Source organism: Miscanthus floridulus, chromosome 13 (genome assembly GCF_019320115.1).
Source record: "Miscanthus floridulus cultivar M001 chromosome 13, ASM1932011v1, whole genome shotgun sequence".
In the NCBI taxonomy this organism is placed as follows: Eukaryota; Viridiplantae; Streptophyta; class Magnoliopsida; order Poales; family Poaceae; genus Miscanthus; species Miscanthus floridulus.
Window position 1 is genome coordinate 69,044,193 of NC_089592.1, and position 27,513 is coordinate 69,071,705.

The following is a 27,513-nucleotide window of genomic DNA, read 5'->3' on the forward strand; positions in this document are numbered from 1 at the left end:
TCCTTTGTAGGTGAGTATGGCCTGCTCGGCATTAGCTACCGCGGTTGGCCAGTAGAAACCTTGTCGGAATGCGTTTCCAACCAAGGTTCTAGGTGCGGCGTGATGCCCATAGACCCCTCCATGGATGTCCTCTAGCAGGTCCTTCCCCTGCTCGGTGGGGATGCAACCCTGTAGGATTCTGGTGTGGCTACACTTGTAGAACTCCCCTTTGATGATGATGAAGGACTTGGCGCGACACGCGAGCCATCGAGCCTCCATCTTGTCGGTAGGGAGCACCTCGTGGAGGAGGCAAACAAGATAAGGTTTTCTCTAGTCGGTCGAAGGGTCAGGCTCTGCCACTAGGTCTTTGATGAGTTCCATGACCTCGGGGTCGGATGGAACTGAGGGTTGGTCAACCCCTATGCCTAGAACTAGCTGCTCGTTGTTGGTCTATTCTAGTTCCTCGTATCGGATCGAGGGCTTGTGCAGGTCACTAGCGAAGATGCCGATGGGGACCAGCTCTTGGCTCGATGCCATCTTTGCTAATGTGTCGGCTACTTTGTTGAGCCATCTTGGGATATGGTTGAGCTCGAGGCCGTCAAACTTGTCCTCCAACTATCGAACCTCATGACAATATGTAGCCATCTTGACATTGTGGCAGCTTGACTCCTTCATGACCTAGTCGATGACCAGTTGTGAGTCACCTCGGACGTCAAGCTATCGGATGCCCAACTCAATGGTGATGCGCAAGCCATTGATGAGTGCCTCGTACAAAGCCACATTATTTGAAACCAGGAAGTGGATGCGAAGTGCATACCTTATGCACACCCCAAGGGGGGAAATGGAAACTAGCCTAACCCTGGCGCCCTTCTTCATCAGTGATCCATCGAAGTACATCGTCTAGTACTCCTTATCGATGGCCATCGGTGGCATCTAGATCTCGGTCCATTTGGCCACAAAGTCTGCCAGTACCTAAGACTTGATGGCCATTCATGGGGTATATGTGATGCCCTGATCCATCAGCTCGAGCGCCCATTTCATGATTCTCCCCGTGGCCTCCCGGTTCTGGATAACCTCGCCAAGGGGGAAAGATGACACGACGGTCACCTAGTGTGAGTCGAAATAGTGGAGCAGCTTCCTCTTGGTGATCAGGATGGCATATAGGAGCTTCTGGATCTAGGGGTAGTGTGTCTTGGAGTCGGACAAGGCTTCGCTAACAAAGTACACAAGGCGCTGTACCTTGAGGGCGTGTCCCTCTTCTCCCTATTCTTCGACCAAGGCGGCGCTGAGCACCTGAGTCATAGCTATGATGTAGAGTAGGAGTGGCTCTCCCTCAGCCGGTGGGACCAGAATTGGGGCCTTCGTTAGGAGCACTTTGAGCTTGTCAAGTGCCTCCTGAGCCTTAGGCGTCCACGCAAATCGGTCGGTTTTCTTCAGGAGCCGGTAAAGGGGGAGCCCCCATTCGCCGAGGCATGAAATCAAGCGGCTAAGCGCTGTGAGGCACCTAATAACTTTTTGAACTCCCTTCAAGTTTGGAATCGGGCCCATCTTCATGATGGCTGAGATTTTTACCAGGTTGGCTTTGATGCCACGCTCGGAGACTATGAATCAGAGCAGCTTGCCCCTTGGGGCCCCAAAGATGTATTTCTCGGGGTTGAGCTTGATGCCATTCTCCTGGAGCTTCCTGAAGGTCTGCTCTAGGTCGACCACGAGTTGGTCGGTCTGCTTGGACTTGTCTACGATGTTGTCCATGTAAGCCTCAATGGTCCACCCGATGAGGTCTCCAAAGCATTTGGTCATACAACGCTAGTACATAGCCCTAGTGTTCTTGAGTCCAAACGGCATCGTAACATAGCAGAACGATCCGAACAGGGTGATGAAAGAGGTCACAAGCTGGTCGAACTCTTTCATCGCGATCTGATGGTACCCGGAGTACACATCAAGGAAGCATAGGATTTCGCACCCCGAGGTCAAGTCAACTACCTGATCTATGCATGGCAAAGGAAACGAATCCTTCGAGCATGCCTTATTGAGGCTCGTGTAGTTAACACACATTCTCCATTTCCCACTTTTCTTTTTTATAAGAATAGGATTGGACAACCACTCAGGGTGGTATACTTCCTTGATGAAACCGGCCACCAAGAGCTTAGTGATTTCCTCGCTGATGAGCCTCCGCTTCTCTTCATTGAAGTGGCGCAGGCATTGTTTGGCTAGCCTAGAACTCGGCCGGATCTTCAAGGCATGCTCAGTGACTTCAATCAGAATTCCAAGCATATCCAAGGGTTTCTATGCAAAGATGTCTCGATTGGCGCAGAGGAAGTCGATGAGCGTGCCTTCCTACTTGGGGGAGAGGGCGGTGACGATGCACACTGTCTTGTCGGTGGAGTTGTCGGGGTCAACGAGGACCTCCTTGATGTTCTCCATAGGCTCAAAGGATCTAGCCACCCACTTCACATTGGGTGCTCCCTCAGCGATGTCCTTCCGATGGCTATGAGCTCCTCTGAAGCAAGGGTTGCCGAAGCGAGCTCATAGCTCTCGACGTCGCACTCATAGGCCCTCTAGAAAGAAGTGCTGACGATGATGACCCCATGTGGGCCTGGCATCTTGAGCTTGAGGTAGGTGTAGTTGGGGACAACCATGAACTTCGTGTAACACGGTTGCCCTAGGATGGCGTGGTAGGTTCCATGAAACCCAACCACTTGGAAAGTGAGGGTCTCCATCCTATAGTTGGATGGGCCCCTAAAGGTGACAGGCAGATCGATCTACCCAAGAGGCACAGCCTATGTTCTAGGCACGATGCCGTGGAAAGGCGCTTTGGTCGGCCAGACGCGCGCTCGGTCGATGCCCATAGCGTCGAGCATCTCGGCGTACATGATGTTGAGGTCGCTGCCTCCATCCATTAGTACCTTGGTGAGCCACTTTGTGCCAACGATAGGGTCGACCACAAGCGGGTACCTGCCTGGGTATGTGATGCTATTCGGGTGGTCAGATCCATCGAAGGTTATGGGAGACCCTGACCATTTGAGGAAAGCGGGCATGGCGGGCTCAGCTTCATAGACCTCTCGGCATGTGAGCTTCTGTTGGCATTTGGAGCCGTATGCCTTTGACCCACTAAAGATCATGAGGCAGCCATTCAGCGACAGAAAGCCACCATCCTTCTCTCCGTGTCATCAACTTTTGCCTCGGGCTTCTTCTGCTGCTCCCATTTCTTGGAGCCAACGATGAAGAAATGCTTCATGAGGGAGCAGTCCTTGTACACGTGTTTGACAGGGAAGGCATGGTTTGGGCATGGCCCCTCGAGCAGCTTGTCAAAGTGATCGGGGGTGCCCTCGGCCAGTGCACGACCAGCTTTTCACTCAGTGGTGGCCACGAGCGAGCCCCGCACCCTTTCTAGTTCTTCTTCTTATTCGATCGGTCGAAGGGGCCTTCGTCGGTGTCCTCATCCCGCTTCACCTTGCCTTTGGAGCGATAAAAAATTGCCCCAACCGCCTCCTCACCGGAAGCATGGCTGGTCGTGATGTCGAGGAGTTCCTTGGTAGTCCATGGACCCTTATGTCCCAACTTATGGACCAGGGACTCATAGGTGGTCCCTGATAGGAAGGCTCCGATGACGTCGGCATCGGTGACATTGGGGAGCTCGTTGCACTGCTAGGAGAAGCGTCGGATGTACTCACAGAGTGTCTCTCCCAACTTCTGTTGGCAGTTCTTCAAGTCCTAAGGGTTCCTAGGGCGTGCGTAAGTGCCCTAGAAGTTCCCAACGAAGATTTGTTTCAGGTCTGCCCATCTCTAAACACAGTTGGGCGAAAGGTGCTCCAGCCATGTTCGCGTCGAGTCAGCCAGGAACAGGGAGAGATTGTGGATGATGAAGTCGTCATTGACCGCACCGCCGGCCCGGCAGGGCGGTAGGTGAGCCAGTAGTCATTAGGCCACAAGCCAGGGTTCATTTCCCTAGAGTATTTCAGGATGTTAATCGGCGGGCGGTATTAGGGCAGGAGCACCGCCTTGAGGATATGCCAATCGAAAGCCTGGGGCCCCGTTGGTTTGGGGCTATGACTCTGGTCCTCCTCGTGGTCGTAGTGCCCCTCCCCTGTATCGTCGAGGGTACACCGGCGGGCTTCGAGGGTGTCGTGCCCATCATGGTTATGACCGAGATGCTCCTGAACCAGAACCATGATGCGTGGCCTGCTGCCATGCGGTGCCTGGTGGACGTGCGCTGGCTAGCATTGAGCTCACGTTGCCAAGACATCGAGCTCTCTGCCTGCTGCACCACTGCTCGCTTGAGTAACGTGCGTATATCCTGATAAGCTCAGCGCTCATCGGGCATTGTGGGCTCTAGCATGCTTCGGATCATAGCCACCATGGCAGCTATGTTCTGACTGGCATGGGCAAAGTGTGGGAGGCCATCGTCGTCCTCAATGATCCTCCTGTGTATGTCGCGGGCCACGGCACATGTGTGCCCACCGTCCATGCGGTGAGCGATCTTGCCCTCAAGCTCTGCTTGCTCCTGCTCTAGCTGGAGCCATGTGTCCTCGAGCTCTTTCTGCCGTGCCCGCAACTACTCCACGCACGAGGCCCTTGCGTCCCCTCGACCTCGTCGTCAAGGTAGTTTGTTGGGGTAGCTTCTCCCTTGTGGATACTTTTGACATGTCCATCACGGGTTTCCACCATGAAGCACTCGCGCAAGGGATGGTGGCTCCCCCGCTGGAGTTGGAATCAGAGACGGTCTCAGAGCCTTCCGTGATCAGGTCGTAGAAGGACTCCGAAGCATAATCCGTCACGCCCACAAACTCGCTGTTTGTGGTGGATGGACGTAGGTCACTCCTAGGAGCGTGGGTTCCCAGGGTGTGCAGCCACAGCTCACCGAGGGTCTCGATGACCGCATCGAGACTGATGGCCTAAGGCGGTGTGGCGGGGCCGTTAGCCCATGCCAGTTCTCCCTCCATGGAGATGATGAAGTCTAGGCTCCTAAAATGCATGTGCATGCCCGATACCCAGCTCGCACCATGGTTAGCCATCCACGGCCTAGTGGTGTCAACGTGACGCGCAAAGAGCCCCTACCTGGCGCGCTAACTGTTGGTGTTTTGAATAGCCGACTAGTAAATTTGTATTATTGTGCGTCTGGCCTGGATGGTGTGCTAAGAGGATATGAGGTTTATACAAGTTCGGGCAGAATGTCCCTACGTCCAGTTCGTTGCTGCTGCTCATGTTACTAGCACTAAAAAGTTCATAGTAGAGAGGGAGGAGCTCCCAAGTCTCTGTGGTTTGATTGCTCGATGCTTCTACTGCTGGATCTATCGATCGATTGATCTCTCTCCCTGAACGGTGCCTTGCCTTCCCTTTTATATACCAAGGGGAGAGAACAGGATACCAGAGTCCAAGAGAAGGGAAGAGGGAAAAAGAAAGGGAAATAAGGCTCCCAGGGCATGCCGTCCTCCTCTTCGCGTGGGTCTCGCTGACTGTCGGATGCCGTGAGAAGGGGTACCCTAAGCAAGACCCAAAAAACGACTGCATAGACTTCGTAAAGATCGAAACCAGCTAAAACACCGCTGGCCTCGGCCGGTTCTCCGACTCGCCCGAGGCCCCCTCACCGCTGGCCTCAGCCGATTCTCCGACTCGCCCGAGGCCCCCTCACCACTGACCTCGAGCGACTCCCCGCCGAAGGCCTCGGCCGAGCCACTGACCCTCCGTCTCGCGCAAGGCGGGCTCGGCAGCACTCCGCTGCCTCTTCCTTCTCCCGTCCCTCTGACAAAACGTCGTGTCGCATTAACTCAGCCAACTGCTGCCCCTGACATCAGCCGCACGCTCAGCACAGTACAGCAGAGTGGCCGACGGGACAGGAAGCAGGACAGGGTAGGGGTTACTCGCCACTGTGCTAACCACTATGCACATGGCTGACGCCCATGCCTCACTGAGCTGCCAACTCCTGCTCCAAGGACAACGCAGCATGGGGAGCCACGTCTGGGCTACTGTGGCCTCGGAATCAGTACCCAGGACCAATAATTCCCTCCAAGGCCTCGGCAGTTTGCTTCAGGGGCTCGGCAGCCTGAGGACCCACGTCCGCCGGGGCCCCCCGCGATGGCTTGGCCTCAGCACCTGCAGAGCCACAGCTCCCCATGCAGAGCCACAGCTCCCCACGACGTCATCACACGATGACCCGCACGTCGCCCGGACTGGGCAGGGGTTACCCGCCACTGTACTGACCACCATGCACATGGCGGACGCCCATGCCTCACTGTGCTACCAACTCCTGATCCAAGGACAACGCAGCATGGGGAGCCACGTCTGGGCTACTGTGGCCTTGGAATCAGTACCCAGGTCCAATAACTCCCCCAAGGCCTCGGCAGTTTGCTTCAGGGGCTCGGCAGCCTGAGGATCCATGTCCGCCGAGCCCCCCACGATGGCTCGGCCTCGGCGTCTGCAGGGCCGCTGCTCCCTACGACGTCATTGCACGATGACCAGCACGTCGCCCGCCATGTCCTGCATCAAGCTATACTGGAGCCCCACGACGCACAAGATCGAGTATGACCGGCGCGTCACTTCTGCACGACAAGGACAGGGCCACTCCATCGACCATACCACGACAGTGGCCGGCTATAGGGCTTGGACACGCCACCCCGTTTACAGAAACGCTATGTAGCAATCTATGTACGGTCCCAGGTCTCCCTTAGAGTATAAAAGGGAGGCACCGGGGCCATTTCTAGGGGCGACGGGAAGAAGACGAACACCCCGATAGAACTTGACACTTCCACTACGCTGCTTGAGAACAACGCCTCAAGCAGCCCGCACCACCCTCACCGTGACCTGGGGCTAGCCCCCTCTCTCACCTAGCTTGTAACCCCCTACTACGAGCACTCCGGTGCAAGGAATACAAGATCAATCTCTCAGACTGGATGTAGGGCCTCGATTGCCTGAACCAGTATAAACCTTGTGTCTCTTTGCATCACCATCCGAGATTAGGGGCACGCAGCACAAACTCACTCGTTGGTTGAGGGACCCCCGGTTCCAAAGCACCGACAGTTGGCGCGCCAGGTAGGGGACCTGCGTGTTGGCTTCATCATCCTAGCAAGTTCCGGATGGCAGACCCGGTACGACCATTGCATCTCGGCACCATAGTTTGGTTCGAAAGCCTAGAGTTCATGTCTCTAGGACATGAGTACGACATGGTGCTCCTCGCCCCTCAAGCCCCACCGTCCGACGACGAAGTCACGCCCTGGCAGCCCAGGCGCAGGCGGCGCCCGGGCAGCCGCTCTCGCCATGCTCGCCAGGCACGACGCGAGCAAGGCCACCCCGACGCTACGTGAACCCAGGGCGGCACGCCACTCCCCGCCGATACCCTACGACCAGCTGTTGGTACGGGGTCCCTGGCTGGGGACCTGTCTGGCCTGAGCATGGACGAAGGAAAATCGCCGGCGGCTTGCGGCGATACCCAGCCGTCTAGCTCCGCTCCACCACTCCCTGGAGAGCCGACCCCGGCGGGGCAGAATATGGAAACGGCACCATCGCCATCCCCCTTTGGATTGAGAAATGCCGCCGCCTCTTACACCTACGCTTACGCTGCCACTCACGAGCGCCCCTCGGAACGCCGCCAGCGCTTCGCTCCCGACCTGAGCATCCGCCCTGACTCCTCAGATGAGGACGAGGCATGGCCCGGGGCAGACTTCTCCGAACTCCACAACCCTGGGGCTTTGCGCCAATTCTTGGCTGCAAGCGACTACTGCCTCGGCTACTCCGACTCCGACGACGAAGGGACTTACGATCCATCTCGTGAGTGCTTCCACGTCGGGCTCGGGATGCCAAGGGCAGGCGAAGAGGACGAGAGGACAGGCAACCATTCCCCGCCCCGGGCAGGGGCGGGCGATGCCACACCTCCACGTCTCGAACCCCCGGCAGCACGGAACGAGAATCCTATTCGCGGGGGACATCGATGCCCAGACCTGGAGCAGCTCCGCGAGCTTCAAGCCAAGGTCGAACAAGACCGACTCCTTCTGCAACAGCTTCGGGACACTCTTGAGCAGGAGCAGCAAGGGCGTGGTGAGGGCGGAGGAGCCCGAGGGAGGGCCCGCGACGTCCATCACCGCATCAACGATAACGAGGGGGGAGAGCCACCCCCAATCTTTAATCGCGCTAGCCAGAATGTCGCAGCGGCTGCGATGCTGGTCCGAGCGATGCCCGAGCCCTCCACCACCGAGGGGCGACGGGTCCGCGGAGAGCTCCGCGACCTCCTCGAGACCGCAGCGGTGCAGCAGGTCAAAAGTTCCGCCTCCCGCCGGCACGGAGGCACTTCGGAGCAGCCCGCAGCGCAACCTCGCCGAGGCCAGGACGCCTCGGTCCGCCTCGAGGCCGCTCGCACGCCGACGGTCAACAGGGCCCCCTCGGTACGCGATCGACCTAGAGACCAACGCGAGGCACGGGGCGACCATGAAGTAGTTGGCGGGCGATGGCGCCACGACAACGGAGCCGCCCGGGGCTACCACCCGCACCGAGGCGGTCGCTACGATAGCGGTGAGGACCGCAGTCCTTCCCCTGAGCCGCCAGGCCCTCGAGTCTTCAGCAGGGCCATCCGCGCGGCTCCTTTCCCCGCCCGGTTCCGACAGCCGGCCAATCTCGCGAAGTACAGCGGCGAGACCAACCCGGAGCTCTGGCTCGCCGATTACCGCCTGGCCTGCTAGCTAGGCGGCGCGGACGATGACCTGCTCATCATCCGCAATCTCCCTCTGCTCTTGTCGGACTCGGCACGAGCCTGGCTCGAGCATCTCCCTCCCTCGCAAATCCACGACTGGCACGACTTAGTTAGGATCTTCATCGGGAACTTCCAGGGCACTTACGTACGCCCCGGGAATTCCTGGGATCTTAAGAGCTGCCGCCAGAAGCCGGACGAGTCTCTCCTAGACTTCATCTGGCGCTTCTCCAAACAGTGCACCGAGCTACCCAGCGTCGGCGACTCAGAGATCGTCCAAGCTTTCCTCTCCGGCACCACTTGTCGGGACTTGGTCCGAGAGTTAGGACGCAACGTCCCACGCTCTGCTGCCACGCTCCTCGACATCGCCACCAGCTTTGCCTCAGGGGAAGAGGCTGTCGGAGCCATCTTCCCCGACGCCGATTGCAAGGGTAAGCGGAGGGAAGAGGCCCCCGTGGCCTCAACCTCCCACCTCCCAAAGAAAAAGAAGAAGGGTCGCCCAGGGAAGCAGGAGGTCCTCGAGGCCATCCATGTCGCCACAACAGATCGCAGGAATGCCCGAGGCCCCCGTGGCCCCGGGCTATTCGACAACATGCTGAAGAAGCCCTGCCCTTACCATCAAGGTCCGGTGAAGCATGCTCTCGAGGATTGCACCATGCTGCGGCGCTACTATGCCAAGCTCGGGCTCCCCGACGACGATGCCAAGCAGAAGGGCGCCGGCGGTCGGAACGAGGACAAGGACGACGGGTTCCCCGAGGTACGCAACGCTTTCATGATCTTCGGTGGGCCCTCGGCATGCCTTACGACGCGGCAGCGCAAGAGGGAGCGCCGAGAAGTCTTCTCGGTCAAGGTGGCCACCCCCAGTACCTCGACTGGTCCCGAGAGGCGATCACCTTCGATCGAGGTGACCACCCCGACTGTATTCCGAATCCTGGGCAGTACCCGCTGGTCGTCGACCCGATCATCGGCAACACCCGACTCTCCAAGGTGTTGATGGACGGAGGCAGCGGCCTCAACATCCTCTACGCCAACACCCTGGAGCTCTTAGAGATCGACCGGTCGAGGCTACGAGGCGACGTTGCACCCTTCCACGGCATCGTGCCGGGTAGGCGCACGCAACCCCTCGGGCGCATCGACCTTCCCGTCTGCTTCGGCACCCCTTCCAACTGCCGCAAGGAAGTCCTCACCTTCGAAGTAGTCGGGTTCGGGGGAGCCTACCACGCCATCCTGGGGCGACCATGCTACACCAAGTTCATGGCAGTGCCCAACTATACCTACCTCAAGCTCAAGATGCCAGGCCCTAATGGGGTCATCACAATCGAATCCACGTATGAACATGCATACGACTGTGATGTCGAGTGCATCGAGTACGCCGAGGCCCTTGCGGAGGCCGAGACCCTCATCGCCCACCTAGACCAGCTCAGTGGCGAGGTGCCTGACTCCAAGCATCGCGCGGGGGCGTTCGAGCCCGCTGAAACCATCAAACTCATCCCAGTCGACCCCGCATGCCCCGACGATCGGGCGCTGAAAATCAGCGCCACCCTCGACGTCAAATAGGAAGCCGTGCTCATCGACTTTCTCCGTGCGAACGCCGACATTTTCGCATGGAGTCCCTCGGACATGCCGGGCATACCGAGGGAAGTCACCGAGCACACCCTGGACATCCGGGCTGGATCTAGACCGGCGAGGCAACGCCTGCGGCGCTTCGACAAAGAAAAATGCAGGGCCATCGGGGAGGAGGTACAGAAGCTCTTGGCGGCCGGGTTCATCATGGAAGTATCCCACCCGGAGTGGTTGGCTAACCCTGTTTTAGTCAAGAAGAAAAATGGGAAGTGGAGGATGTGTGTAGACTACACCGGTCTGAATAAAGCCTGTCCAAAGGTCCCCTTCCCATTACCTCGAATCGATCAAATCGTTGATTCCACCGCAGGGTGCGAGACCCTGTCTTTCCTCGATGCGTACTCCGGATACCATCAGATCAAGATGAAAGAGTCCGACCAGCTCGCGACTTCCTTCATCACACCGTTTGGCATGTACTGCTACGTGACGATGCCCTTCGGCCTCAGAAACGCAGGTGCCACATACCAGCAGTGCATGACCCAGGTCTTTGGCGACAACATTGGGCAGACCGTCGAGGCCTACGTAGATGACATCGTGGTCAAAACTAGAAAGGCCGAAAATCTCGTGAATGACTTGAGGGTGACCTTCAAATGCCTTAGAGAGAGAGGGGCATCAAGCTCAACCCCGAGAAGTGCGTGTTCGGGGTCCCCCGAGGCATGCTCTTGGGATTCATAGTCTCGGAACGCGGCATTGAGGCCAACCCAGAGAAGGTCTCAGCTATAACCAGCATGGGACCAATCAGAGACCTCAAGGGAGTACAGAGGGTCATGGGATGCCTTGCGGCCCTAAGTCGCTTCATCTCGCGCCTCGGCGAAAAAGGCCTGCCCCTGTACCGCCTCTTGAGAAAGTCCGAGCACTTTTCTTGGACCGCCGAGGCCGAGGAAGCCCTCACCAGGCTCAAAGCACTGCTGACCAACCCCCCCGTCCTGGTACCGCCCGCTGAGGGCGAGCACCTCTTGCTCTACGTCACCGCGACAACCCAAGTGGTCAGCGCGGCCGTAGTAGTCGAGAGGTAGGAGAAGGGACATGCTCTACCCGTCCAACAACCTGTTTACTTCATCAGCGAAGTGCTCTCCGAAACTAAGACGCGTTACCCCCACATCCAGAAGCTGGTTTACACAGTAGTCTTGGCTCGACGCAAGCTGCGTCACTACTTCGAGTCCCACCCGGTGACTGTGGTGTCGTCTTTTCCTCTGGGAGAGATAATCCAAAACCGGGAGGCCTCGGGTAGAGTAGCCAAGTGGGCTGTCGAACTCATGGGGGAAACCTTGTCCTTCGCGCCTTGGAAGGTGATCAAATCACAGGTCCTATCCGACTTTGTAGCCGAATGGACCGACACACAGCTGCCACCCGTTCAGATCCAATCAGAATGCTGGACCATGTACTTCGACGGGTCCCTGATGAAGACTGGGGCTGGCGTGGGCCTGCTCCTAGTCTCGCCCCTCGGAGTACACATGCGCTACATGATTCGGCTTCACTTTGCCACCTCCAACAATGTCGCCAAATACGAGGCCCTCATCAACGGCCTGCAAGTTGCCATCGAACTTGGAGTACGACGTCTCGACGTACGGGGTGATTCATAGCTCATCGTCGATCAGGTGATGAAAGAGTCAAGCTGCCATGACCCCAAAATGAAGGCGTACTGCGCGATGGTACGTTGCCTGGAGAACAAGTTCGATGGTCTCGAACTCAACCACGTTGCACGAAAGTTCAATGAGGCCACGGACGAACTAGCAAAGATGGCGTCTGCACGGACCCCGGTCCCCCCGAACGTCTTCACCAGAGACCTCCACAAGCCATCCGTCGACTACGCCTCAGCGATGGAAGAGGGCCCATCGGCCGAGCCCACCGAAGGGCCCGAGGCCATGACGATTGACGCAGAGCCTCCCAAGGTCGACTAAGGAACGGATTGGCGAGTCCCCTTCCTTGATCACCTCGTTCGAGGAGAACTGCCCGCTGACAGAACCGAAGCCCGACGGCTTGCGCGACGCGCCAAGACTTACGCCCTCTGTGACGACGAGTTGTATAGGCGTAGCCCATCTGGTGTTCTCCAGTGATGCATCACCACCGAGGCTGGCCAATCCTTACTTTGGGACTTGCACGCGGGAGTCTGCGGGCACCACGCGGCGCCTCGGGCGCTCGTAGGTAACGCCTTCCGCCAAGGCTTCTATTGGCCAACGGCGGTGGCCGACGCCACGAAGCTAGTACGCTCCTGCGAGGGATGCCAGTACTACGCTCGACAGACGCACCTTCTGGCCCAAGCCCTCCAAACCATCCCCATCACATGGCCATTCGCTGTGTGGGGGCTGGACATGGTTGGGCCTCTGCAGAAGGCATCCGGGGGCCATACCCATCTGCTGGTAGCTATCGACAAATTCTCCAAATGGATCGAGGCTCGTCCGATCGCTCAGATCAAATCCGAGCAAGCGGTGCTGTTCTTTACCGATATCATCCACAGGTTCGGGGTTCCTAACACCATCATCACTGACAATGGGACACAATTCACCGGACGCAAGTTCCTGACGTTCTGCGACGACCACCACATCCGGGTGGCTTGGTCGGCCGTAGGACACCCAAGGACGAATGGCCAAGTAGAGCGTGCCAACGGCATGATCCTACAAGGCCTCAAGCCAAGAATATTCAACCAATTGAAGAAGTTTGGCAAGAAATGGCTTGCCGAACTCCCGTCAGTCATCTGGAGCCTAAGAAATACCCCAAGCCGAGCCACGGGATTCACACCGTTCTTCCTGGTCTATGCAGCCGAGGCCATCCTCCCCACTGACTTAGAATACGGTTCCCCGAGGCTACAGGCGTACAACGAGCAAAGCAACCGCACTACCCACGAAGACGCCCTCGACCAACTGGAGGAAGCCCGAGACGTCGCGCTGCTACACTCAGCCAGGTACCAGCAAGCCCTATGACGCTACCAAGCCCGGCGCGTCCAAAGCCGAGACCTGAAGGTGGGCGACCTGGTGCTGAGACGGAGGCAGAGCAACAAGGGCCGCCACAGGCTGACCCCACCCTGGGAAGGGTCGTACATCGTCGCTCAAGTGCTGAAGCCTGGGACCTACAAGTTGGCCAACGAGAAGGGCCAAATCTTCACAAACGCTTGGAACATAGAACAGCTACGTCGTTTCTACCCTTAAATTTCCAAACGTTGTTTACATTGTTCCTCGAAATACAATAAAGAGGCGTTCTTAGTTGTTATAATCTTTCGAGGAACCCCCCCCCCCTTATAGACAAATCGATTGTATAGAACCTAAGGACCGTACGATCGCCTCAAAGGCGAAAAGGCCGGCCGAACCGTGAGAACGGCCTACGCCTCCGGGCTACGGCAGCTCCCTCACCACCTTTTTCACCCAAAGGACAGCGTAGGCTCTGAGGAGGCTCTATGCAGAGGGCGGGGCTCGACGTCACGATAGCGCTATAAGGGAGACTCGGCTCTGCCTCTGCAAAGCCGAGCCTCCCTCGGGGGCTAAAAAGGGGAAACCCCCTAAGTCCTGAAAACCCCTAAGTCTCGAACACCGTTTGTTAATGGTCTTTCAAAAAACTTCTACGCCAAACTCTCTCGCGCTCCGATGGGACCTTCACAAGAAACCCAAAAGACCAAAAGTTTGTCTAGAGGCCAAAGGGCCGGTCGAGTCGTGAGAATGGCCTATGCCTCTGGGCTACGGCAGCTCCCTCACCACCCTTCGCCGAAGGACGGCTTAAGTCCCGAGGGATTTCTTTGCGGGTTCCCAAGATCGAGACAGAGGGCACAGGCTTGGAAGTAGAACAGAAAATGGTTAAAAGACGCACATACGCAAATACTTTAAAAGGCCTCAATAGCCACAAAAACGTCACGATACAGCAACTAACTCAATCCGGTTACATGGCCCCTTTTGGCCCAGGTCAAAGCTCAAGGATCGGTGGCCGGCACGGGAGGGACCACCTCTTCTTCAAATAGACCAGCCAGCGCCGTGCCAGGTGCCTCGGCCGCCTCCAACAGCTTCACGACCTCCGCATCAGCCTCCTCGTCATCTTCTGGCAACACATAGCCATCGCTGATAGCCTCGAGGTTGATGGTGTAGTGCGAAGAGACGACGGCCAGGGCGTGCTTGACACCCGTGTGCAACGCCCCCCGGAGCCTCTCGCAGACGCGGCCGCTCAACGCAATCAGGCGGCTCCCAAGGGAGCTGGCTGATTGAACCTCCTCGACGTCCAGGGCCTCGCAGGCAGTACGGACAGTGCTACGTAACGCCTCGTGCTCCCGGACCTCAGCATCCAGCGCCGCTTGCACTGCGATGGAGGCCTCAGCCGCCTAGGAAGCTTCTTTTTTCAGATCTACGTCGCAACGAGGGGTCAGGAGTCAAACGCGAACCAGAACAAATGGAACAAGGAACACGGTTCAGCGGAACTTACCCTCGGCCTTGTTCTTCCAGGCTAGGACCTCGACCCGAGAGGCCTCGGCCGCCTTGGTAACCTCTGCCAAGGTGACTCTCGTCGCCTGATGCTCGCTCTGCTCTGCACCCAGCTGCCCGACTATGGCCTTCGCAGAGGCCATCGCTTCTTGGGCCCGAGACCTGAAGGAGTCTCGCTTCTCCTCCAGTTCCTTGATCTTCGCTTCCAAAGGGGCAGCCTGCCCCTTAGCCGTGACCAACTCGGCCTGAAGGTCAGCACAACGAAGGCGGAGGTCCTCCACTTCCGCACTCCGCGCTGACAAAAGCCCCTGGGCGTTGGCGAGCAGGCCCTTCTGCCGCCGGAGCTGGTCCCAGATATCCCTCTCCCTTCGTAGGAACACCGATTTCCTAAGGGACCGGGTCTCGAGCTCCTATAAAGGTAAGAAACGCGCGTCAAAACACTGCGAGGGGACTCGAAGAGAAAACAACTCGGCACGGGAGAGGAAGGTACTTACCTAGGTGACACCGTGCAAGTCCTGTCCCATAATAGTCATCGCCGTCTGCAGCGACCGCACTGCCAGTTGGCGATACTGCTCGAGGGTATCCCACCGCCCCCCTCTGCGATATCTTCAAGGGCGAACACAGGCTCCCCCTCAGGATCAGCCTGGTTCCGCCAGAAAACACGTGGGAAGTTCCACCCACAGGGCTCGGGCCGTAGCCGGGCAAGGGCCGAACTCCCCTCGGCAGGATCTAGGACCGGCTGCTCCACGGTACTGGCCTCCTCGACGTCCGCTGCCTCCTTCCCTCGGGAAGAATCATCAGACGAGATTGTCTGAACCAGGGGCGGCGCCAAAATTTACTCCGTCTCCACCTCCATCGCCTTGGCCTCGACGGACCCGGGGGCTCTGGCCTCCGCCATCTCTACCTCGGTGGCCCCAGCATCCACCGCCCTGGCTTCAGAGGTCTTGGGGGCTCCGGCCTCACCCTCAACGGCCTCGGCAATGGTGGATGCCCCAGCCTCCTTCGCCCCAAGACTCGCGACATCGCGAGGCGTGGGCTCCTCCTCCTCCACCCGCTCCGCGGCTGCCTCGGCACCCTTTTCCTGGGCAGCCGCCTCCTCCAAAACGGCCCCGCCCGACGCCGCGCCACGCTGCACGCCAGCCTGCGCCTCCGCTGCCTGATGGGCGGAGGAGCTAACGTTCACCTTGAGCACCTTACGGGGCACCAAGGGAGGATCTTCCACCAGATGCGTCTGGCTGGAAGCAAAGACACTCCCAAGGTCAGCATGCGACCGAGGGGCAAACAAGAAGTACTACGGACTCCACCAGAAAAAACGCTTACCGCGAACGGGGATGCAGTCGCTTCGACACCGCCAGCCTCCTCTGCAACGGCGGCGATGGTGGCAGCAGCGCGGCCTCGGTGTCCACCGGTGCCAGCTGACCTCCATCGGGCCCCGGCACCTCCTCGACCCTTCACGGGGATGATGGGGTCGCCCCACCGTCGCCGGCTCCACCTCCACCATCGAACCCGTCGGGCTGACGGCACGCTCCTCCAACACCCGCGCCTCGGGTGTGTCGGCCTTGGCCCCAGGCCGAGCCGCCACCGGCCCTGAGACACCTCCTCCTCCTGGGAGCGTCAGGCTCCTTGCCGGCGCCCCGGGCACCATCTCCCTAATGTCGGGGAGGTGTTCCAGGCAGGTCGTCCCCACCTCGCGCCCGCCGCCGTCGCCCGAAGAATCCGACATCGACGACGAGGGAGACGGCTCCAACGGGAGACCGTCGAGCTTCTGACGCCAGCGACGGGCGTCCAGCTTTTTGCGCGCGAGGAGCTTCTTCGTGCGCTTCGCCTCCTTGGCATCTTTCTTCTTCTTCTTCTCCTCCTCGGCACGCGCCCTGTTCACGGATCGCCGCCGGGCGTCCTTGGGAACGGGCGGTGGGGAGCCTCGCACGTCTCTTATCCCCTGTGGGAACAACGAAGTAAGACAACAGACAAAAAAGAAAAAGAAAAACGAAAAACAAGAAGGCTGCGAAAGCCTCGACAACATCCAACTTACCAGCGAGACATACCCCCACGACGGGCGCATCGGGAACGGCATCAAATCGTTAATCTTCGGCTTCCCGTCTACCGCCTCTCTCACCCGACGCAGGATCTCATCGTCGGTAAGGGCGAAGGCGGACATCTTGACACCAGCGATCGGATCGCCCGGCGTCATCTCGAACAACCGCCGCCGCCGGGCCATCAGCGGCAACACCCTCCGGCGGTGAAAAGCCGCCACGACCACGGCCGCCGAAAGGCCGTGGTCACGCAGCTTCCCCAAGGCCCTCAAGAGCGGTTCCAGCCTAGGCTGATCGACCTTGACGACGCCGTATCCCCATTTCTCTGGTTGACTCTCTACAACCCGCCCGGTATAAGGGGGAAGTCCTCCGCCGTCGTTACGGAGGTAGAACCAGCCGTCATACCAATGACGGTTGGACGAGGACAGCTGGGCCGGGATGTAGAGGGACTGTCGGTCTTGGCATACGTGAAGGGTGCAGCCGCCGGCCCTCTGCACCTTCCGAGCCCCCCTCGTTCCCCCCGGCTTGGTGGTGAACGTCGCTCAGAACAAGTGGAGCCACAACTCCTAGTGGGGAGCGATCCCCAAGTACCCCTCACAGACGGCGACGAAGATGGCCGCCTGCGCGATGGAGTTGGGGCTGAAATTGTGAAGCTCCACGCCATAGTAGTGCGGGAGCGCCCGCATGAAGTTATCCACCGGCGACCCGAGGCCTCGCTCGTGGAAGACGACGAAGCTTACCACGTAGCCGTCGCGCGGCCTCGGCTCCGACTCGTTCCCCGGAGCAATCCACTCCGGCTCGTCAGGGTCGGTGATCGGGCGAAGAAGGCCGGCCTCCATGAGCAACTGCAGCTTCTCCTCGGTGACGTCGGACCGCTCCCAGGGATCCGCCGGGAGGATGACGGGACCACCAGCCATTGCGCGGCGGAGGACGCTGCTACGGCGGTAATCTCTCTCCCTCTCTCTTTCAGTCTCTCGCCCTTCTCCTTCTCCTCCCCGGCGCTCTATGCTCTCAGCAACGGCATGGAGGCAGCAAAGGCGAGTGCGGAAAAGGTAAGAAGGGGAAGGGTGAGGTTCTTCGCGTATTTATGCAGGGACAGGGCGAAACCGCCGGGCGACGAAATCGGGGAAGTTTCCCCCAAAAGAGCCGACGCGGTTATCCAGATCCGGTTTTACCGCCCACGCGCCCACTCCCTCCTCATTAAATCGTGCGTACAGATACGTTCCGTCGGCAGACATCACGTCACGTCCAACCGCAGCAGCAGCAGGCGCCGTTTCACTGCCTCGAAAAAGTCGCCTCAAAAGACGCGCCTGCCGTTGTTAGCCATAGGGAGAGAAATAACCCCCCCATTCCTTTCAGGCAAAGGAACTGGGCACCGAGCCCGCTACGGTCCAGGGGTTCGAAGGCTGGGCCCTTAGGGGTTTCGACAGCCGCCCCAGGGCAACAGAGTCAGGGGCGACTACGGGTGAGCCTATACGAGGCCGAGGCCCAAGCAAGCGAAACGCTTGGGACGCCCTGTGTCGTGTCCGAGACCGGTAGGGAGGTCTCCGAATGGGATCCCACCGTAGGGAGGCACCGAGCCACCGAGGCCCAGCGAACGGCCTCGGCACCCACTAGAGAAACCCTCCGGCACTCTTGGAGCGCGTCTCCGGACCGCTAGCCGACCCCCAGCGAACGGGGTACGGGCCTCCACTCGGACTTACCCGATAACAGCTCACCGGAACTGCCATCGCTCGCGCCCACCGAGGGCAGCGTGGCACATTCCACCCCTCCTTTCGAGCGAAAAGGAAGCGCAAGGGTCGAGTAAAAAGTCAGGAGAATCCCTGACGGCCCTCTTGCTCTGCGCAGAGGCTAAGGGACTCTTCCTGCAAAAAACATTGCCGAGACCCAGCGACTTAGGCTCGCACCCGAGGGGGCTCGGCAAAACAAACCCTCCTTCCGAGCGAAAAGGAAGCGCGAGGGTCGTTCAAAAAGCCAGAAGAGCTCCTGACGGCCCTCTTGCTCCGTGCAGAGGCTAGGGAGCTCCCTCTGCTAAAGACACCGAGACCCCGCGACCTAGGCTCACACCTGAGGGGGGCTCGGCAGACAGACCCTCACGCGCGAGGGGCGAACCAAAAAGCCAGGGGGACCTCTGATCCCTCTCTCGCTCCGCGCGAGAGACTCGGGGGCTCCTCCTGCAACTTTGCCGAGACCCAACGGCTCAAGCTCGCACACGAGTGGGCTCGGCAAACAGCCCCCCGTCCGAGCAAAAAGGACATGCGGGGGACGGACAAAACAGTCGGGAGGACCCCTGACCACCCTCTCGCCCCGTGCGGAGGCTCGGGGGCTCTTCCTACGCCCAAGATAAAGACAAAAGCGACCCAAGCCCGTTACGGTCCAGGGGTTCGAAGGCTGGACCCCCCGGGGGTTTCGACAGCTGCCCCAGGGCAAAAGAGTCAGGGACGACTACGGGCGAGCCTGTACGGGCGCACCCTGTGTCATGTTCGAGACCGGCAGGGAGGTCTCCGAATGGGATCCCACCGTAGGGAGGCACCGAGCCACCGAGGCCCAGCGAACGGCCTCGGCACCCACTAGAGAAACCCGCCGGTACTCTTGGAGCGCGTCCCCGGACCGCTAGCCGACCCCCAGCGAACGGGGTATGGGCCTCCACTCGGACTTACCCGATAACAGCTCACCGGAAATGCCGACGCTCGCGCCCACCGAGGGTAGCGCGGCATCTTCCACCCCTCCTTCCGAGCAAAAAAGAAGTACGGGGGTCGTACAAACAGCCGGGGGAACCCCTGACGGCCCTCTCGCTCCAGGCGGAGGCTGAGGGGCTTTTTCCGTAGCATCGTCAAGGCCCTACGATCCGAACTCGCACCCATGGGCCCGGCAAACACCCCTCACTCGAAGGAGAAAAAAGCCCCTAAAGAAGTGAAATCACTCCTCCAGGGCCTCGGGGGCTACACCCGGCGGGTGCGCTCGCGCGCACCCACCAAAGCCTCGAGTACAAACACCATCCCAACAGGAACTGTCGAGAGCCAATCCTCAACAGAACCTCAGGGGGAGTACCTTCACTCCCCCCAAGGCTCGGGGGCTACTGTCGGATGCCGTGAGAAGGGGTACCCTAAGCAAGACCCAAAAAACGACTGCGTAGACTTCGTAAAGATCGAAACCAGCTAAAACACCGCTGGCCTCGGCCGGTTCTCCGACTCGCCCGAGGCCCCCTCACCGCTGGCCTTGGCCGATTCTCCGACTCGCCCGAGGCCCCCTCACCACTGACCTCGAGCGACTCCCCGCTGAAGGCCTCGGCCGAGCCACTGACCCTCCGTCTCGCGCGAGGCGGGCTCGGCAGCACTCCGCTGCCTCTTCCTTCTCCCGTCCCTCTGACAAAACGTCGTGTCGCATTAACTCAGCCAACTGCTGCCCCTGACATCGGCCGCACGCTCAGCACAGTACAGTAGAGTGGCCGACGGGACAGGAAGCAGGACGGGGCAGGGGTTACCCGCCACTGTGCTAACCACTATGCACATGGCTGACGCCCATGCCTCACTGAGCTGCCAACTCCTGCTCCAAGGACAACGCAGCATGGGGAGCCACGTCTGGGCTACTGTGGCCTCGGAATCAGTACCCAGGACCAATAATTCCCTCCAAGGCCTCGGCAGTTTGCTTCAGGGGCTCGGCAGCCTGAGGACCCACATCCGCCGGGGCCCCCCACGATGGCTTGGCCTCGGCACCTGCAGAGCCACAGCTCCCCACGACATCATCACACGATGACCCGCACGTCGCCCGGACTGGGCAGGGGTTACCCACCACTGTACTGACCACCATGCACATGGCGGGCGCCCATGCCTCACTGTGCTGCCAACTCCTGATCCAAGGACAACGCAGCATGGGGAGCCACGTCTGGGCTACTGTGGCCTCGGAATCAGTACCCAGGTCCAATAACTCCCCCAAGGCCTCGGCAGTTTGCTTCAGGGGCTCGGCAGCCTGAGGATCCATGTCCGCCGAGCCCCCCACGATGGCTCGGCCTCGGCGTCTGCAGGGCCGCTGCTCCCTACGATGTCATTGCACGGTGACCAGCACGTCGCCCGCCATGTCCTACATCAAGCTATACTGGAGCCCCACGACGCACAAGATCGAGTATGACCGGCGCGTCACTTCTGCACGACAAGGACAGGGCCACTCCATCGACCATACCATGACAGTGGCCGGCTATAGGGCTCGGACACACCACCCCATTTACAGAAATGCTATGTAGCAATCTATGTACGGTCCCAGGTCTCCCTTAGAGTATAAAAGGGAGGCACCGGGGCCATTTCTAGGGGCGACGGGAAGAAGACGAACACCCCGATAGAACTTGACACTTCCACTATGCTGCTTGAGAACAACGCCTCAAGCAGCCCACACCACCCTCACCGAGACCTGGGGCTAGCCCCCTCTCTCACCTAGCTTGTAACCCCCTACTACGAGCACTCCGGTGCAAGGAATACAAGATCAATCTCTCAGACTGGACGTAGGGCCTCGATTGCCTGAACCAGTATAAACCTTGTGTCTCTTTGCATCACCATCCGGGATTAGGGGCACGCAGCACAAACTCACTCGTTGGTTGAGGGACCCCCGGTTCCAAAGCACCAACACTGACCCTATAGATCGTGGTGGTAGCGGTGTCGCACTAGGGTCCTGTTGGCTGCTGCAGCATACGTGCGGGCGTCTATGTCGTTCTTGTCTTCCATCCCATCTGAGCAGATAGAATGGTCAAAGGGTTCCCTGACAGAGGCCATACGGGGGCCTAGCAGTACAGTGCCAGTCGACTAATGTTGGTTGACTGACGTTGGATGGTGGTCAGGCAGGGAGTTGGCAGCACAGTCCTAGCCTATTGACGCGGTGGGTGACGTGATTCTCCTAGCATGGCCTGATGCGACCACTAGTCACATCAGGACACGTCCGAGACGTGCTCTTGGGCATGCGCCTCCATGCCGTAGTGGTTAAAGCGGTTCAAGTCCCACTCTGAGGCCATTGCTTTTGTCCGGTAGCAAATCCGACCCCTAGGGAATGGGCGAAGCGGAAATCTCACCCTAGGGGCCAGGCGAGACGGAATTCGATCCTCGAGGGTCGGGCGAGGCGAAGCCCTCCCCGTGGGACCAGACAAGTCGAAGCCCGTGCCCTAGGGTCGAAGGAGCCGAAGCCCACGCCTTAGGGTCAAAAGAGGCGGAAACCTCATCCTCGGAATCGGAGCCCACGCCTTAGGGTCAGACAAGGTGGAAACCTCATCCTTTGGAGTTAGCCGAGGCAGAGCCAACCCTCGGGGGTCAGGCGAGGCGGAACCCACAACCTTAGTGTCCTTCGAGGCAGAGCGAACCCTTGGGGGTCGAACGAGGCAGAGCCCAGCAAGAGGTGTAGTCGCGCTCTTGACCGCTCGGATAAATCAACGTTGATGTTTATTAGCTCTGCCTCTTCGGGTACCCTAGTATTGGTCCCCGACACTAACACTCCAAGTGTTTCACCATCATGTGCAAGTGTGTTAGCATTTTCATAATCATTTTTCAAAGGTTAATCACTTTCTCATAGATTGTGCACTAGGCCTAAAATGCAATGCAAGTTTTTCAACACCTAGTGGCACTAGATGATTGAGTTGTCCAATAAGAGCTCCCATCTTAATAGTATGGCCATCTATCCTAAATGTGATCACACTCTCTATAGTGTCTTGATCATCAAAACAAAAGGCCCTATTGATATCACCTTTGCCTTGAGCCCTTTTTATTTTTCTTTTTCTTCTTTTCTAGGTCCCCAGAGCTTGATCACCATCATCACATGTCCACACCACCACCATGGACTTCATTTCATGTGGCCATCTCCATCCATGAGTGCCACCTAGCTTCTTCACTTGGATTGGACCATCCTATCTAGTCACACACTTAGATGAAAGGATTAGTCCAACTAGGTTTCATCAATTATTCAAAACCAAATTAGGGCTTTCACCACTGTCATTGACTTGGAGAGCCAAACTGACCTCCAAATCGTATTTGGGACAGGGACAACCGCCTTACCTGCCATGCAACAGCCTTTGAGGAGCAATCAAGGCCCTATGATGCAAAGGCGGTGACATCCAACATCGGCCGACACCCATAGACGTCGCCCGGAGCCCAAGTTTCCTCCACCACCTTCCTTGATGGCCTATAAGTACCCCACTACCTCTACACACTATAAAAGGGGCAGTGGTGCTCGGTGGAGAAGTGCCCCCCTGTTCATATTCAAGCATTCTAAGCTTCTCCAAGCTCTCTAGTTTAGAGTAGCTCTAGAGTAGTAGCTTAGGAGTGGAAGTAGAGCTAGAGTGGAGCTTCTTCGGAGTCCGAAAGAGTCTTCTAGGTCTGGTATAACTCCTTTGTAATTCTTTTATTTAGCATTTACTTTATTCAGTACTTTACTTTCTGTACTTTATTCAATATTATTGATTTGCTTTGTTCAAGTACTTGTTCATTATTATTCATCATTAGTGAGCTTAGGTGCTTTCTCTTAGCATAGTATCATAGGTTATCTTTTGTTTAATAGGCATTCGTTAGATCCGGTTCCACCGTCTGGTTAGGGTGTTTTAATCTCATTTCATCGGAGCTCATATCAAAGTAGTAAGTTTATAGATTAAGCGTGGTGCTTAGGCTATAGATTACCTGTGGATATGGCTAGGCCTCCAGATAGATTATGGTAGTTGACAAGTGGTGACAGTCTTGTCCATCCTCTATATTCCACCACGATAGGTCTCGTGATAGACCCTATCTAGTTAACCCTCCTGGTTGGTAGGCGGGCTGTGTGCCGAAGTGCTTAAAAAACCCCTCCTAGTCACTAGTTTACCTTTAATATATATTGCTCGCTCTCCCACCTAACTGTCCTATCTCTAGTTTAGCTTGTTTACTAGTTCACCCATCCATTTACAACATCGTCCACCATTCCATTCACCTACCTAGGCTAAGGACACCTTTTTCCTTTAGCAATCCTAAGGATTAACTAAACTCAGCCTCCTGCCTTTCTTTGGGAAAAATATAAATTCGACACTCAGTACTCACCAGGTGAAGTGCTACACAGTAGTTCTATGTGCTTGCGGAATTCCTTCCCTTGACGTAAGAAGCGCCAACAGTGTGTAGTGTGTGTGGGTGTTGGTGTTTATGTTTGTTTGTGGTTGTGTTGACCTTTTTTTCCTTCTTAATGTAATAATACGCAGCTCTTTTGCGTGTTTGAAAAAAAACTAAATCTGGGCTTAGCAAAGTAAAAAAAAGTTCAATGCCTCTTTGAACAATATTTTTAATAGATGAAATCTGCTTTGCTATTCATCAGTAACCTTATCTGAACTTTTCTACAGGTTTCACCAACAAGCTGCTATTTAGTTCATCCGATTCTATTCTAGTCCCAGTTGCTTCAGAAATGTCTAAGGTCCACCTTCAATATATTCATAGTTCATCAGCTTCATTCTTCGGAAAACAAAGGTTAGGTTACCTAAACCAAAACATATTAACATCCTTGGCCTCATTAGCACGCTCTTTGGAATTTCAGTTCTACTGTGATGATCTATTCCGACACTCATCTACTGGGATGATGTCTCATACTGCTTTTTTAATCTTTGCTTTAGCGGCCTCTTGTTTTCATTATTAAAAACCAGGTTATTTTCCTTCGAAATAGACGTTACACACGCAGATGCAAGTGATAGCCATCCAAAATCAAGATGTACGCTCCTGTCGCTTTAGGTGGAAAACATAAAAATTATCTAAGCCACGAGTCCATAATTTCTGTGTGAGCTTTCTCCTTTATGTCTTACTAGCAAATATACCCGTACGTTGCAATGGGAGAAGAAACTTAGTTTCTTAAATCCATTATTATGTAAACCACTTTAGTCAAAATACAACCGGTTGCGTTGCAATGGGAGAAGAAACTTAGTTTCTTAAATCCATTATTATGTAAACCACTTTAGTCAAAATACAACCGGTGTTCATGGAGGTGAGACTAGGCGCGGTCGGGCACGAAGGGGGAAGTCATGGGGCCAATAGCGCACATGGAGGTTCAGCCGTTAGGGCGCAGGCTCTATCGAGGCGACAACAATAACCTGTAGCTGATAGATAATAGTACCTCTTAAACGTAGATCAGGGGATAATCTTGACTTAGATGGGAGACCTGTTCCTGTACCTCGCCCTAGCGCAGTTGCATCCAAGGTGCCACAGCGATGTGGACGCCGATGTCGTGGTAGCATAGGCGCGGTGGAGTCCAGAGGGTGGGGGGTTGCCGGCGGCGCTTCCCGTCACTTGCAGCGCTGCCCACGATCGGAGGGGCTTCTAGGGTTCTTTGGTAAGGTCAAGTGGCGACGTCGAACCTCGTGTCTAGCGCCCTGGCCCCCACCTCTCTCTTATAGCGTTGTGTGATAGGGGCCCATCGACCAGTGGTCGGTTGTGTGTCCCAGATCAGGACACGGTCAAGGGGTCTGACTCAGTCATTGGACTGAGTCGGATGAGATCAATCCTAACATTCTCCCCCTTGATCTCACCTTTTGACTTAAACTTAACTTACTTTATCTTGTTTCCATTCCATCACAGATCAGTGCATAGAGCGTGCCTCATCATCATGGTCAGTTGCCATTAGATTTAACAGCTACAATACACCTCTTTGTTTTGAAACAGATACTCAACTAGGCCCTTAGTATCCAGAAATCATAGGCTTTCCCGTAAACCCATGCCGACTGCGTGTTCTCTGAATGCACTAGGTGGTAAGCCTTTGGTAAGCGGATCCATAAATACTTGCTTGGTACTTATATGCTCAATGCTTTCAAAATGATTCTGGATTTTCTCCTTTACAACATATAACTTAGTGTCAATGTGTTTGGCAGCACACTTGACCTATTGTCTTAGGAGTTAACTTACTTTAAATGGTTATTGTTGTTGTCTACCATTGTTAAATCCGGGTACAAATTCCCTTAACCTCTTTTGCCTGTTCCTTAAGCCTCATGTCAAGCTATACTATGGTATGCATCACTGATGACACCACAACTATTTCTTTGGAGCTTTTCCACAATAATACTTCAACTGCGAGTGTTAGCAACTACTGTGGATTTTACTACACATCTTGCCAAGACTTAACTTTTGTACCCTCAACTATTTGAGAGTATTTATTCTTTCTTACTCAGCATGAGGCCTATGATACTTTGCAAAATTGCAAGATATTCTCAACTCAATTCTAGTGATCTATATCTGAACTGGACTTCTGCCAAAATATCCCGGATACTTAAACTACATCAGGGTAAGTTCTTACTTGTACTTGTACACTCATCAAGCTTCCAACAGCTGAAGCATATGGAACCATATTCATTTGATTGATCTCATATCGGTTCCTGGAACACTTAAAGTTCCCAAATTATTACCCTTGACTATAGAAGCAGGCGTAGGTTTACTCGCATGCATACTTTATTTCTTTAAAAACTTTTCTAAGTATGCCTTTGCGATAGTCCTAATACCCCATTTTTTTCTATCTCGGTGAATTTCGATTCCTAGAACCAATGACGCTTCACCATGATCATTCACATTAAAACTTGAGGACAAAACTTCTTCTTCTCCAATGATAGATTAACATCACTACCGATGAGTAGAATGTCATCTATTCATAGGATGTGGAAAATGAATTTTCTATTCTTGATCCTCGCATAAACGCTATTGTCCTTCTCATTTTCTTTAAAACCCAAACTTTCTTATCGTTTCATCATCTTTAAATACTACTGTCTAGAGACTTACTTTTAACCCATAAATGGATTTCTACAGGCGGTATCCCTTATGTTCTTTTCTTCCACGACAAAACCTTTTGGATTATGCCATGTAAACGTTTTCATATAAATCCCCGATGAGGAATGTCGTCTTTACATCTATCTGATATATTTCTAATTTGTAATATGCCATGAACACCATTATGATTCTAAAGAATCCTTGCATGAGACTGGACAGAAAACTCTCATCGTAATCTTTTCATTCTCTTTGTGTAAAGCATATTGCTACAAGTCGTACTTTATATCTTTCTACATTCCCTTTGGAGTCATATTTTGTCTTGTAGACCCATTAATAGCCTACTGTTTTGGCTCCATTAGGAATTACTTCTAAGTCCCAAACATCGTTGGTATTCATCGAATTCATTTCAACTTCCATAATTTCTTTGCCATTTAAATGAGTAAACGCTTCTCATGGCTTCTTCAAATGAGGTGGAATCACCCTCCATTTGAATTTCTTTACTAACATAGACTCCATAGTCATTGGAAAACTGATTTACTAATTCTTTAAGACCTACTGGGGCCTCATCTACTGGCACTTTCATATGGGGTTGTTGTTGCTCTTCATTGCCAAGAGGCAATTGATTCTATAGGCTCATGTATTACAAGATCCTTGTTTACATTGTTCATCTTCTTCGAAAAGCCAACAATAGGTGTTGTATAAGTCATACAACATCAATAGGTATTGAGAGATTCATTGTTTTTGAATCACTGAAGTGGGCATGTAGTCCCGCTTCTCTTCAAGCCTTAGGTCTCTACATACCTCTACATACCATGCTCCCCCAGATCTTCCCATCTTTTCTAAAGACAGTGTATCTTCAAATATCTTATTTTGGGTTTAATCCGTTAAAATCTCATATGGCGTTTAAGCACCCCCTTAACATCTTTGAGACTGACTACGCTATTTTCCTGTCGGAACTTTAAAAAGTCCAGGAATTTAGCTATTTCTCTGTTTAGGGGTATCATTGTTGTAACCGTTGTACTCCTCCGCAAGTCACATTCATCTTATTTAATCTTTATCTCACTCTTAATGAA